Source organism: Sinohyriopsis cumingii, chromosome 15 (genome assembly GCF_028554795.1).
Source record: "Sinohyriopsis cumingii isolate HCF-2022 chromosome 15, ASM2855479v2, whole genome shotgun sequence".
Lineage (NCBI taxonomy): Eukaryota > Metazoa > Mollusca > Bivalvia > Unionida > Unionidae > Sinohyriopsis > Sinohyriopsis cumingii.
Genome location: NC_142975.1, coordinates 102830711 through 102842994, shown reverse-complemented (window position 1 = coordinate 102842994; position 12284 = coordinate 102830711).

The following is a 12284-nucleotide window of genomic DNA, read 5'->3' as shown; positions in this document are numbered from 1 at the left end:
CAATCTGTAAAAAATAAAAACAAAACTGCATATAGTATTGCCAATAACTGCTGCTCTTGACAATGTGCCAATAATCTCCAGCTTGGCTACAATTATCTGCATCTCTATCTCCAGCCTGGCTACAATTATCTACATCTCTATCTCCAGCTTGGCTACAATTATTTGCATCTCTATCTCCAGCTTGGCTACAATTATCTACATCTCTATCACCAGCTTGGCTACAATTATCTACATCTCTATCTCCAGCCTGGCTACAATTATCTGCATCTCTATCTCCAGCCTGGCTACAATTATCTGCACCTCTATCTCCAGCCTGGATACAATTATCTGCATCTCTATCTCCAGCCTGGTTACAATTATTTGCATCTCTATCTCCAGCCTGGATACAATTATCTGCATCTCTATCTCCAGCTTGGATACAATTATCTGCATCTCTATCTCCAGCTTGGCTACAATTATCTGCATCTCTATCTCCAGCTTGGCTACAATTATCTCCATCTCTATCACCAGCTTGGCTACAATTATCTGCATCTCTATCTCCAGCGTGGCTACAATTATCTGCATCTCTATCTCCAGCCTGGCTACAATTATCTGCATCTCTATCACCAGCCTGGATACAATTATCTGCTTCTCTATCACCAGCCTGGATACAATTATCTGCTTCTCTATCACCAGCCTGGATACAATTATCTGCATCTCTATCTCCAGCCTGACTACAATTCTCTGCATCTCTATCACCAGCCTGGATACAATTATCTGCTTCTCTATCAGCAGCCTGGATACAATTATCTGCATTTCTATCTCCAGCCTGACTACAATTCTCTGCATCTCTATATCCAGCCTGGATACAATTATCTGCATCTCTATCTCCAGCCTGGCTACAATTATCTGCATCTCCATCTCCAGCCTGGCTACAATTATCTGCATCTGTATCTCCAGCTTGGCTACAATAATCTGCATCTCTATCTCCAGCCTGGCTACAATTATCTGCATCTCCATCTCCAGCCTGGCTACAATTATCTGCATCTCTATCTCCAGCCTGGCTACAATTATCTGCATCTCTATCTCTAGCCTGGATACAATTATCTGCATCTCTATCTCCAGCCTGGCTACAATTATCTGCATCTCTATCTCCAGCCTGGCTACAATTATCTACATCTCTATCTCCAGCCTGGCTACAATTATCTGCATCTCTATCTCCAGCCTGGCTACAATTATCTGCATCTCTATCTCCAGCCTGGCTACAATTATCTACATATCTATCTCCAGCCTGGCTACAATTATCTGCATCTCTATCTCCAGCCTGGCTACAATTATCTGCATCTCTATCTCCAGCCTGGCTACAATTATCTGCATCTCTATCTCCAGCCTGGCTACAATTATCTACATCTCTATCTCCAGCCTGGCTACAATTATCTGTATCTCAATCTCCAGCTTGGCTACAATTATCTGCATCTATATCTCCAGCCTGGCTACAATTATCTACATCTTTATCTCCAGCCTGGCTACAATTATCTACATCTTTATCTCCAGCCTGGCTACAATTATCTGCATCTCTATCTCCAGCTTGGCTACACTTATCTACATCTCTATCTCCAGCTTGGCTACAAATATCTACATCTCTATCTCCAGCCTGGTTACAATTATCAGCATCTCTATCTCCAGCCTGGCTACAATTATCTGCATCTCTATCTCCAGCCTGGTTACAATTATCTGCATCTCTATCTCCAGCCTGGCTACAATTATCTGCATCTCTATCTCCAGCCTGGCTACAATTATCTGCATCTCTATCTCCAGCCTGGCTACAATTATCTACATCTCTATCTCCAGCCTGGCTACAATTATCTGCATCTCTATCTCCAGCCTGGCTACAATTATCTGCATCTCTATCTCCAGCCTGGCTACAATTATCTGCATCTCTATCTCCAGCCTGGCTACAATTTTCTGGATCTCTATCTCCAGCCTGGCCACAATTATCTGCATCTCTATCTCCAGCTTGGCTACAATTATCTGTATCTCAATCTCCAGCTTGGCTACAATTATCTGCATCTATGTCTCTAGCTTGGCTACAATTATCTACATCTTTATCTCCAGCCTGAATACAATTATCTGCATCTCTATCTCCAGCCTGGCTATAATCATCCACATCTCTATCTCCAGCTTGGCTACAAATATCTACATCTCTATCTCTAGCCTGGATACAATTATCTGCATCTCTATCTCCAGACTGGCTACAATTATCTGCATCTGTATCTCCAGCCTGGATAGAATTATCTGCATCTCTATCTCCAGACTGGCTACAATTATCTGCATCTCTATCTCCAGCCTGGATAGAATTATCTGCATCTCTATCTCCAGACTGGCTACAATTATCTGCATCTGTATCTCCAGCCTGGCTACAATTATCTGCATCTCTATCTCCAGCCTGGCTACAATTATCTGCATCTCTATCTCCAGCTTGGCTACAATTATCTGCATCTCTATCTCCAGCCTGGCTACAATTATCTGCATCTCTATCTCCAGCTTGGCTACAATTATCTGCATCTCTATCTCCAGACTGGCTACAATTATCTGCATCTGTATCTCCAGCCTGGCTACAATTATCTGCATCTCTATCTCCAGCCTGGCTACAATTATCTGCATCTCTATCTCCAGCTTGGCTACAATTATCTGCATCTCTATCTCCAGCCTGGCTACAATTATCTGCATCTCTATCTCCAGCCTGGCTATAATTATCTGCATCTCTATCTCCAGCCTGGCTACAATTATCTGCATCTCTATCTCCAGCCTGGCTACAATTATCTGCATCTCCATCTCCAGCTTGGCTACAATTATCTGCATCTCTATCACCAGCCTGGACACAATTATCTGCATCTCTATCACCAGCCTGGCCACAATTATCTGCATCTGTATCTCCAGCCTGGATAGAATTATCTGCATGTCTATATCCAGCTTGGATACAATTATCTGCATCTCTATCTCCAGCCTGGCTACAATTATCTGCATCTCTATCTCCAGCCTGGCTACAATTATCTGCATCTCTATCTCCAGCCTGGCTACAATTATCTGCATCTCTATCTCCAGCCTGGCTACAATTATCTGCATCTCTATCTCCAGCTTGGCGACAATTGTCTGCATCTCTATCTCCAGCCTGGCTACAATTATCTGCATCTCTATATCCAGCTTGGCTACAATTATTTGCATCTCTTTCTAAAACCTGGCTACAATTCTCTGCATCTCTATCTCCAGCCTGGATACAATTATCTGCATCTCTATCTCCAGCATGGCTACAATTACCTGGATCTCTATCTCCAGCTTGGCTACAATTATCTGCATCTCTATCTCCAGCTTGGCTACAATTATCTGCATCTCTATCTCCAGCCAGGCTACAATTATCTACATCTTTATCTCCAGCCTGGCTACAATTATCTACATCTTTATCTCCAGCCTGGCTACAATTATCTGCATCTCTATCTCCAGCTTGGCTACGCTTATCTACATCTCTATCTCCAGCTTGGCTACAAATATCTACATCTCTATCTCCAGCCTGGCTACAATTATCTGCATCTCTATCTCCAGCCTGGCTACAATTATCTGCATCTCTATCTCCAGCCTGGCTACAATTATCTGCATCTCTATCTCCAGCCTGGCAACAATTATCTGCATCTCTATCTCCAGCCTGGCTACAATTTTCTGGATCTCTATCTCCAGCTTGGCTACAATTATCTGCATCTCTATCTCCAGCTTGGCTACAATTATCTGTATCTCAATCTCCAGCTTGGCTACAATTATCTGCATCTATGTCTCTAGCTTGGCTACAATTATCTACATCTTTATCTCCAGCCTGAATACAATTATCTGCATCTCTATCTCCAGCCTGGCTATAATCATCCACATCTCTATCTCCAGCTTGGCTACAAATATCTACATCTCTATCTCTAGCCTGGATACAATTATCTGCATCTCTATCTCCAGACTGGCTACAATTATCTGCATCTGTATCTCCAGCCTGGATAGAATTATCTGCATCTCTATCTCCAGACTGGCTACAATTATCTGCATCTCTATCTCCAGCCTGGATAGAATTATCTGCATCTCTATCTCCAGACTGGCTACAATTATCTGCATCTGTATCTCCAGCCTGGCTACAATTATCTGCATCTCTATCTCCAGCCTGGCTACAATTATCTGCATCTCTATCTCCAGCTTGGCTACAATTATCTGCATCTCTATCTCCAGCCTGGCTACAATTATCTGCATCTCTATCTCCAGCTTGGCTACAATTATCTGCATCTCTATCTCCAGACTGGCTACAATTATCTGCATCTGTATCTCCAGCCTGGCTACAATTATCTGCATCTCTATCTCCAGCCTGGCTACAATTATCTGCATCTCTATCTCCAGCCTGGCTACAATTATCTACATCTTTATCTCCAGCCTGGCTACAATTATCTACATCTTTATCTCCAGCCTGGCTACAATTATCTGCATCTCTATCTCCAGCCTGGCTACAATTATCTGCATCTCTATCTCCAGCCTGGCTACAATTATCTGCATCTCTATCTCCAGCCTGGCTACAATTATCTACATCTCTATCTCCAGCCTGGCTACAATTATCTGTATCTCAATCTCCAGCTTGGCTACAATTATCTGCATCTCTATCTCCAGCCTGGCTACAATTATCTACATCTTTATCTCCAGCCTGGCTACAATTATCTACATCTTTATCTCCAGCCTGGCTACAATTATCTGCATCTCTATCTCCAGCTTGGCTACACTTATCTACATCTCTATCTCCAGCTTGGCTACAAATATCTACATCTCTATCTCCAGCCTGGTTACAATTATCAGCATCTCTATCTCCAGCCTGGCTACAATTATCTGCATCTCTATCTCCAGCCTGGCTACAATTATCTGCATCTCTATCTCCAGCCTGGCTACAATTATCTGCATCTCTATCTCCAGCCTGGCTACAATTATCTGCATCTCTATCTCCAGCCTGGCTACAATTATCTACATCTCTATCTCCAGCCTGGCTACAATTATCTGCATCTCTATCTCCAGCCTGGCTACAATTATCTGCATCTCTATCTCCAGCCTGGCTACAATTATCTGCATCTCTATCTCCAGCCTGGCTACAATTTTCTGGATCTCTATCTCCAGCCTGGCCACAATTATCTGCATCTCTATCTCCAGCTTGGCTACAATTATCTGTATCTCAATCTCCAGCTTGGCTACAATTATCTGCATCTATGTCTCTAGCTTGGCTACAATTATCTACATCTTTATCTCCAGCCTGAATACAATTATCTGCATCTCTATCTCCAGCCTGGCTATAATCATCCACATCTCTATCTCCAGCTTGGCTACAAATATCTACATCTCTATCTCTAGCCTGGATACAATTATCTGCATCTCTATCTCCAGACTGGCTACAATTATCTGCATCTGTATCTCCAGCCTGGATAGAATTATCTGCATCTCTATCTCCAGACTGGCTACAATTATCTGCATCTCTATCTCCAGCCTGGCTACAATTATCTGCATCTCTATCTCCAGACTGGCTACAATTATCTGCATCTGTATCTCCAGCCTGGCTACAATTATCTGCATCTCTATCTCCAGCCTGGCTACAATTATCTGCATCTCTATCTCCAGCTTGGCTACAATTATCTGCATCTCTATCTCCAGCCTGGCTACAATTATCTGCATCTCTATCTCCAGCTTGGCTACAATTATCTGCATCTCTATCTCCAGACTGGCTACAATTATCTGCATCTGTATCTCCAGCCTGGCTACAATTATCTGCATCTCTATCTCCAGCCTGGCTACAATTATCTGCATCTCTATCTCCAGCTTGGCTACAATTATCTGCATCTCTATCTCCAGCCTGGCTACAATTATCTGCATCTCTATCTCCAGCCTGGCTATAATTATCTGCATCTCTATCTCCAGCCTGGCTACAATTATCTGCATCTCTATCTCCAGCCTGGCTACAATTATCTGCATCTCCATCTCCAGCTTGGCTACAATTATCTGCATCTCTATCACCAGCCTGGACACAATTATCTGCATCTCTATCACCAGCCTGGCCACAATTATCTGCATCTGTATCTCCAGCCTGGAGAGAATTATCTGCATGTCTATATCCAGCTTGGATACAATTATCTGCATCTCTATCTCCAGCCTGGCTACAATTATCTGCATCTCTATCTCCAGCCTGGCTACAATTATCTGCATCTCTATCTCCAGCCTGGCTACAATTATCTGCATCTCTATCTCCAGCCTGGCTACAATTATCTGCATCTCTATCTCCAGCTTGGCTACAATTGTCTGCATCTCTATCTCCAGCCTGGCTACAATTATCTGCATCTCTATATCCAGCTTGGCTACAATTATTTGCATCTCTTTCTAAAACCTGGCTACAATTCTCTGCATCTCTATCTCCAGCCTGGATACAATTATCTGCATCTCTATCTCCAGCATGGCTACAATTACCTGGATCTCTATCTCCAGCTTGGCTACAATTATCTGCATCTCTATCTCCAGCTTGGCTACAATTATCTGCATCTCTATCTCCAGCCAGGCTACAATTATCTACATCTTTATCTCCAGCCTGGCTACAATTATCTACATCTTTATCTCCAGCCTGGCTACAATTATCTGCATCTCTATCTCCAGCTTGGCTACGCTTATCTACATCTCTATCTCCAGCTTGGCTACAAATATCTACATCTCTATCTCCAGCCTGGCTACAATTATCTGCATCTCTATCTCCAGCCTGGCTACAATTATCTGCATCTCTATCTCCAGCCTGGCTACAATTATCTGCATCTCTATCTCCAGCCTGGCTACAATTATCTGCATCTCTATCTCCAGCCTGGCTACAATTTTCTGGATCTCTATCTCCAGCTTGGCTACAATTATCTGCATCTCTATCTCCAGCTTGGCTACAATTATCTGTATCTCAATCTCCAGCTTGGCTACAATTATCTGCATCTATGTCTCTAGCTTGGCTACAATTATCTACATCTTTATCTCCAGCCTGAATACAATTATCTGCATCTCTATCTCCAGCCTGGCTATAATCATCCACATCTCTATCTCCAGCTTGGCTACAAATATCTACATCTCTATCTCTAGCCTGGATACAATTATCTGCATCTCTATCTCCAGACTGGCTACAATTATCTGCATCTGTATCTCCAGCCTGGATAGAATTATCTGCATCTCTATCTCCAGACTGGCTACAATTATCTGCATCTCTATCTCCAGCCTGGATAGAATTATCTGCATCTCTATCTCCAGACTGGCTACAATTATCTGCATCTGTATCTCCAGCCTGGCTACAATTATCTGCATCTCTATCTCCAGCCTGGCTACAATTATCTGCATCTCTATCTCCAGCTTGGCTACAATTATCTGCATCTCTATCTCCAGCCTGGCTACAATTATCTGCATCTCTATCTCCAGCTTGGCTACAATTATCTGCATCTCTATCTCCAGACTGGCTACAATTATCTGCATCTGTATCTCCAGCCTGGCTACAATTATCTGCATCTCTATCTCCAGCCTGGCTACAATTATCTGCATCTCTATCTCCAGCCTGGCTACAATTATCTACATCTTTATCTCCAGCCTGGCTACAATTATCTACATCTTTATCTCCAGCCTGGCTACAATTATCTGCATCTCTATCTCCAGCTTGGTTACACTTATCTACATCTCTATCTCCAGCTTGGCTACAAATATCTACATCTCTATCTCCAGCCTGGTTACAATTATCTGCATCTCTATCTCCAGCCTGGCTACAATTATCTGCATCTCTATCTCCAGCCTGGCTACAATTATCTGCATCTCTATCTCCAGCCTGGCTACAATTATCTGCATCTCTATCTCCAGCCTGGCTACAATTTTCTGGATCTCTATCTCCAGCTTGGCTACAATTATCTGCATCTCTATCTCCAGCTTGGCTACAATTATCTGTATCTCAATCTCCAGCTTGGCTACAATTATCTGCATCTATGTCTCTAGCTTGGCTACAATTATCTACATCTTTATCTCCAGCCTGAATACAATTATCTGCATCTCTATCTCCAGCCTGGCTATAATCATCCACATCTCTATCTCCAGCTTGGCTACAAATATCTACATCTCTATCTCTAGCCTGGATACAATTATCTGCATCTCTATCTCCAGACTGGCTACAATTATCTGCATCTGTATCTCCAGCCTGGATAGAATTATCTGCATCTCTATCTCCAGACTGGCTACAATTATCTGCATCTCTATCTCCAGCCTGGATAGAATTATCTGCATCTCTATCTCCAGACTGGCTACAATTATCTGCATCTGTATCTCCAGCCTGGCTACAATTATCTGCATCTCTATCTCCAGCCTGGCTACAATTATCTGCATCTCTATCTCCAGCTTGGCTACAATTATCTGCATCTCTATCTCCAGCCTGGCTACAATTATCTGCATCTCTATCTCCAGCTTGGCTACAATTATCTGCATCTCTATCTCCAGACTGGCTACAATTATCTGCATCTGTATCTCCAGCCTGGCTACAATTATCTGCATCTCTATCTCCAGCCTGGCTACAATTATCTGCATCTCTATCTCCAGCTTGGCTACAATTATCTGCATCTCTATCTCCAGCCTGGCTACAATTATCTGCATCTCTATCTCCAGCCTGGCTATAATTATCTGCATCTCTATCTCCAGCCTGGCTACAATTATCTGCATCTCTATCTCCAGCCTGGCTACAATTATCTGCATCTCCATCTCCAGCTTGGCTACAATTATCTGCATCTCTATCACCAGCCTGGCCACAATTATCTGCATCTCTATCACCAGCCTGGCCACAATTATCTGCATCTGTATCTCCAGCCTGGATAGAATTATCTGCATGTCTATATCCAGCTTGGATACAATTATCTGCATCTCTATCTCCAGCCTGGCTACAATTATCTGCATCTCTATCTCCAGCCTGGCTACAATTATCTGCATCTCTATCTCCAGCCTGGCTACAATTATCTGCATCTCTATCTCCAGCCTGGCTACAATTATCTGCATCTCTATCTCCAGCTTGGCTACAATTATCTGCATCTCTATCTCCAGCCTGGCTACAATTATCTGCATCTCTATATCCAGCTTGGCTACAATTATTTGCATCTCTTTCTAAAACCTGGCTACAATTCTCTGCATCTCTATCTCCAGCCTGGATGCAATTATCTGCATCTCTATCTCCAGCATGGCTACAATTACCTGGATCTCTATCTCCAGCTTGGCTACAATTATCTGCATCTCTATCTCCAGCTTGGCTACAATTATCTGCATCTCTATCTCCAGCCTGGCTACAATTATCTACATCTTTATCTCCAGCCTGGCTACAATTATCTACATCTTTATCTCCAGCCTGGCTACAATTATCTGCATCTCTATCTCCAGCTTGGCTACACTTATCTACATCTCTATCTCCAGCTTGGCTACAAATATCTACATCTCTATCTCCAGCCTGGCTACAATTATCTGCATCTCTATCTCCAGCCTGGCTACAATTATCTGCATCTCTATCTCCAGCCTGGCTACAATTATCTGCATCTCTATCTCCAGCCTGGCTACAATTATCTGCATCTCTATCTCCAGCCTGGCTACAATTTTCTGGATCTCTATCTCCAGCTTGGCTACAATTATCTGCATCTCTATCTCCAGCTTGGCTACAATTATCTGTATCTCAATCTCCAGCTTGGCTACAATTATCTGCATCTATGTCTCTAGCTTGGCTACAATTATCTACATCTTTATCTCCAGCCTGAATACAATTATCTGCATCTCTATCTCCAGCCTGGCTACAATTATCTGCATCTCTATCTCCAGCCTGGCTACAATTATCTGCATCTCTATCTCCAGCTTGGCTACAATTATCTGCATCTCTATCTCCAGCCTGGCTACAATTATCTGCATCTCTATCTCCAGCTTGGCTACAATTATCTGCATCTCTATCTCCAGACTGGCTACAATTATCTGCATCTGTATCTCCAGCCTGGCTACAATTATCTGCATCTCTATCTCCAGCCTGGCTACAATTATCTGCATCTCTATCTCCAGCTTGGCTACAATTATCTGCATCTCTATCTCCAGCCTGGCTACAATTATCTGCATCTCTATCTCCAGCCTGGCTATAATTATCTGCATCTCTATCTCCAGCCTGGCTACAATTATCTGCATCTCCATCTCCAGCTTGGCTACAATTATCTGCATCTCTATCACCAGCCTGGCCACAATTATCTGCATCTCTATCACCAGCCTGGCGACAATTATCTGCATCTGTATCTCCAGCCTGGATAGAATTATCTGCATGTCTATATCCAGCTTGGATACAATTATCTGCATCTCTATCTCCAGCCTGGCTACAATTATCTGCATCTCTATCTCCAGCCTGGCTACAATTATCTGCATCTCTATCTCCAGCCTGGATACAATTATCTGCATCTCTATCTCCAGCCTGGCTACAATTATCTGCATCTCTATCTCCAGCTTGGCTACAATTATCTGCATCTCTATCTCCAGCCTGGCTACAATTATCTGCATCTCTATATCCATCTTGGCTACAATTATTTGCATCTCTTTCTAAAACCTGGCTACAATTATCTGCATCTCTATCTCCAGCCTGGATACAATTATCTGCATCTCTATCTCCAGCCTTGCTACAATTATCTGGATCTCTATCTCCAGCATGGCTACAATTACCTGGATCTCTATCTCCAGCTTGGCTACAATTATCTGCATCTCTATCTCCAGCCTGGCTACAATTATCTGCATCTCTACCTCCAGCTTGGCTACAATTATCTACATCTTTATCTCCAGCCTGGCTACAATTATCTGCATCTCTATCTCCAGCTTGGCTACAAATATCTACATCTCTATCTCCAGCCTGGATACGATTATCTGCATCTCTATATCCAGCTTGGCTACAATTATCTGCATCTCTATCTCCATGTATTTTATGACAAAAGCTAAAATAACAATGAAATGAGCATTCTTGCAGTAGCAAACTCAACACTATTGCAGATCACATATTGAGGCCACTTCAAGACAATGTAATATCATATGATGAGTCAAGTTAATCCTTGCTAAATATGAAAAATACACATCATCCAAAGTGGGGATTTGACTGAATACCAAAAAAACATGAATCAGTCATTAGTGGTGAGGTTCCAAAACATGAATCACATTGTAGCCAGGCTGGAGATAGAGATGCAGATAATTGTAGCCAGGCTGGAGATAAAGATGTAGATAACTGTAACCAGGCTGGAGATAGAGATCCAGATAATTGTAGCCAAGCTGGAGATAGAGATGCAGATAATTGTAGCCAGGCTGGAGATAGAGATGCAGATAATTGTAGCCAAGCTGGAGATAGAGATCCAGATAATTGTAGCCAAGCTGGAGATAGAGATCGAGATAATTGTTCACAAAAGCCAAAAAATGTGAAACAATCACGAAAAGTCGCATGAAATTCAACATAAATCTGAGCTTCATTGCATCAACTAAAGAAGAAAACAACAGAATGATTAGGATGAAAACTTTCTTGCTCTCAAGAGAAAAGTTGAGGCCTGTACCCAGCACATAACCACCCAATGATGTGTTCTACCTATCTTTATGAGCTGCTCTGCAGTCCCTGACCCTCACAAACATGTCCTCATTTTGCAGCTAATTATACATAATGGTTATACCAGAGAGGTTATGGGCACACATTCCCACAGTTAAGCATGGCAGTAAACTTAAAAGGACTACAGCTTCCACGGACAACCATTTGCTAGAGGCATGGCGTGACCCAACACATGGATTGAACTAGCCCATGTCCTTATTTTTCACAAAATAATGCTTCTAACCATTCGCTCTAACGTGGACTGATATACATTGGATTGAAAATATGAGGCATCTATGAACAGTCTGTGTAATAGAACATTTGCATAACAATGCCACTGTGAGGTAAACACTGCAGATTTATCAATATATTTATCAGAACAATGTGATTTATTTTATAGTTATCTTAAGGTCACTATGTCACCTGTTAGGCACTGTTACTTACTTCTATTTTTTTAACTCTTGGTACATGATTGTCTATATAATATGTGTAAGTTTTGTTCATGACTATACAAATGTAACAAATATATAGATATATGTGTTTACGAAAATTAATCATAATATTATAAACATTCTTGACAACTTTATTATACTTTCTTGTTGGCTAGTGGGTCAAGTAGATTGTCAAAAGA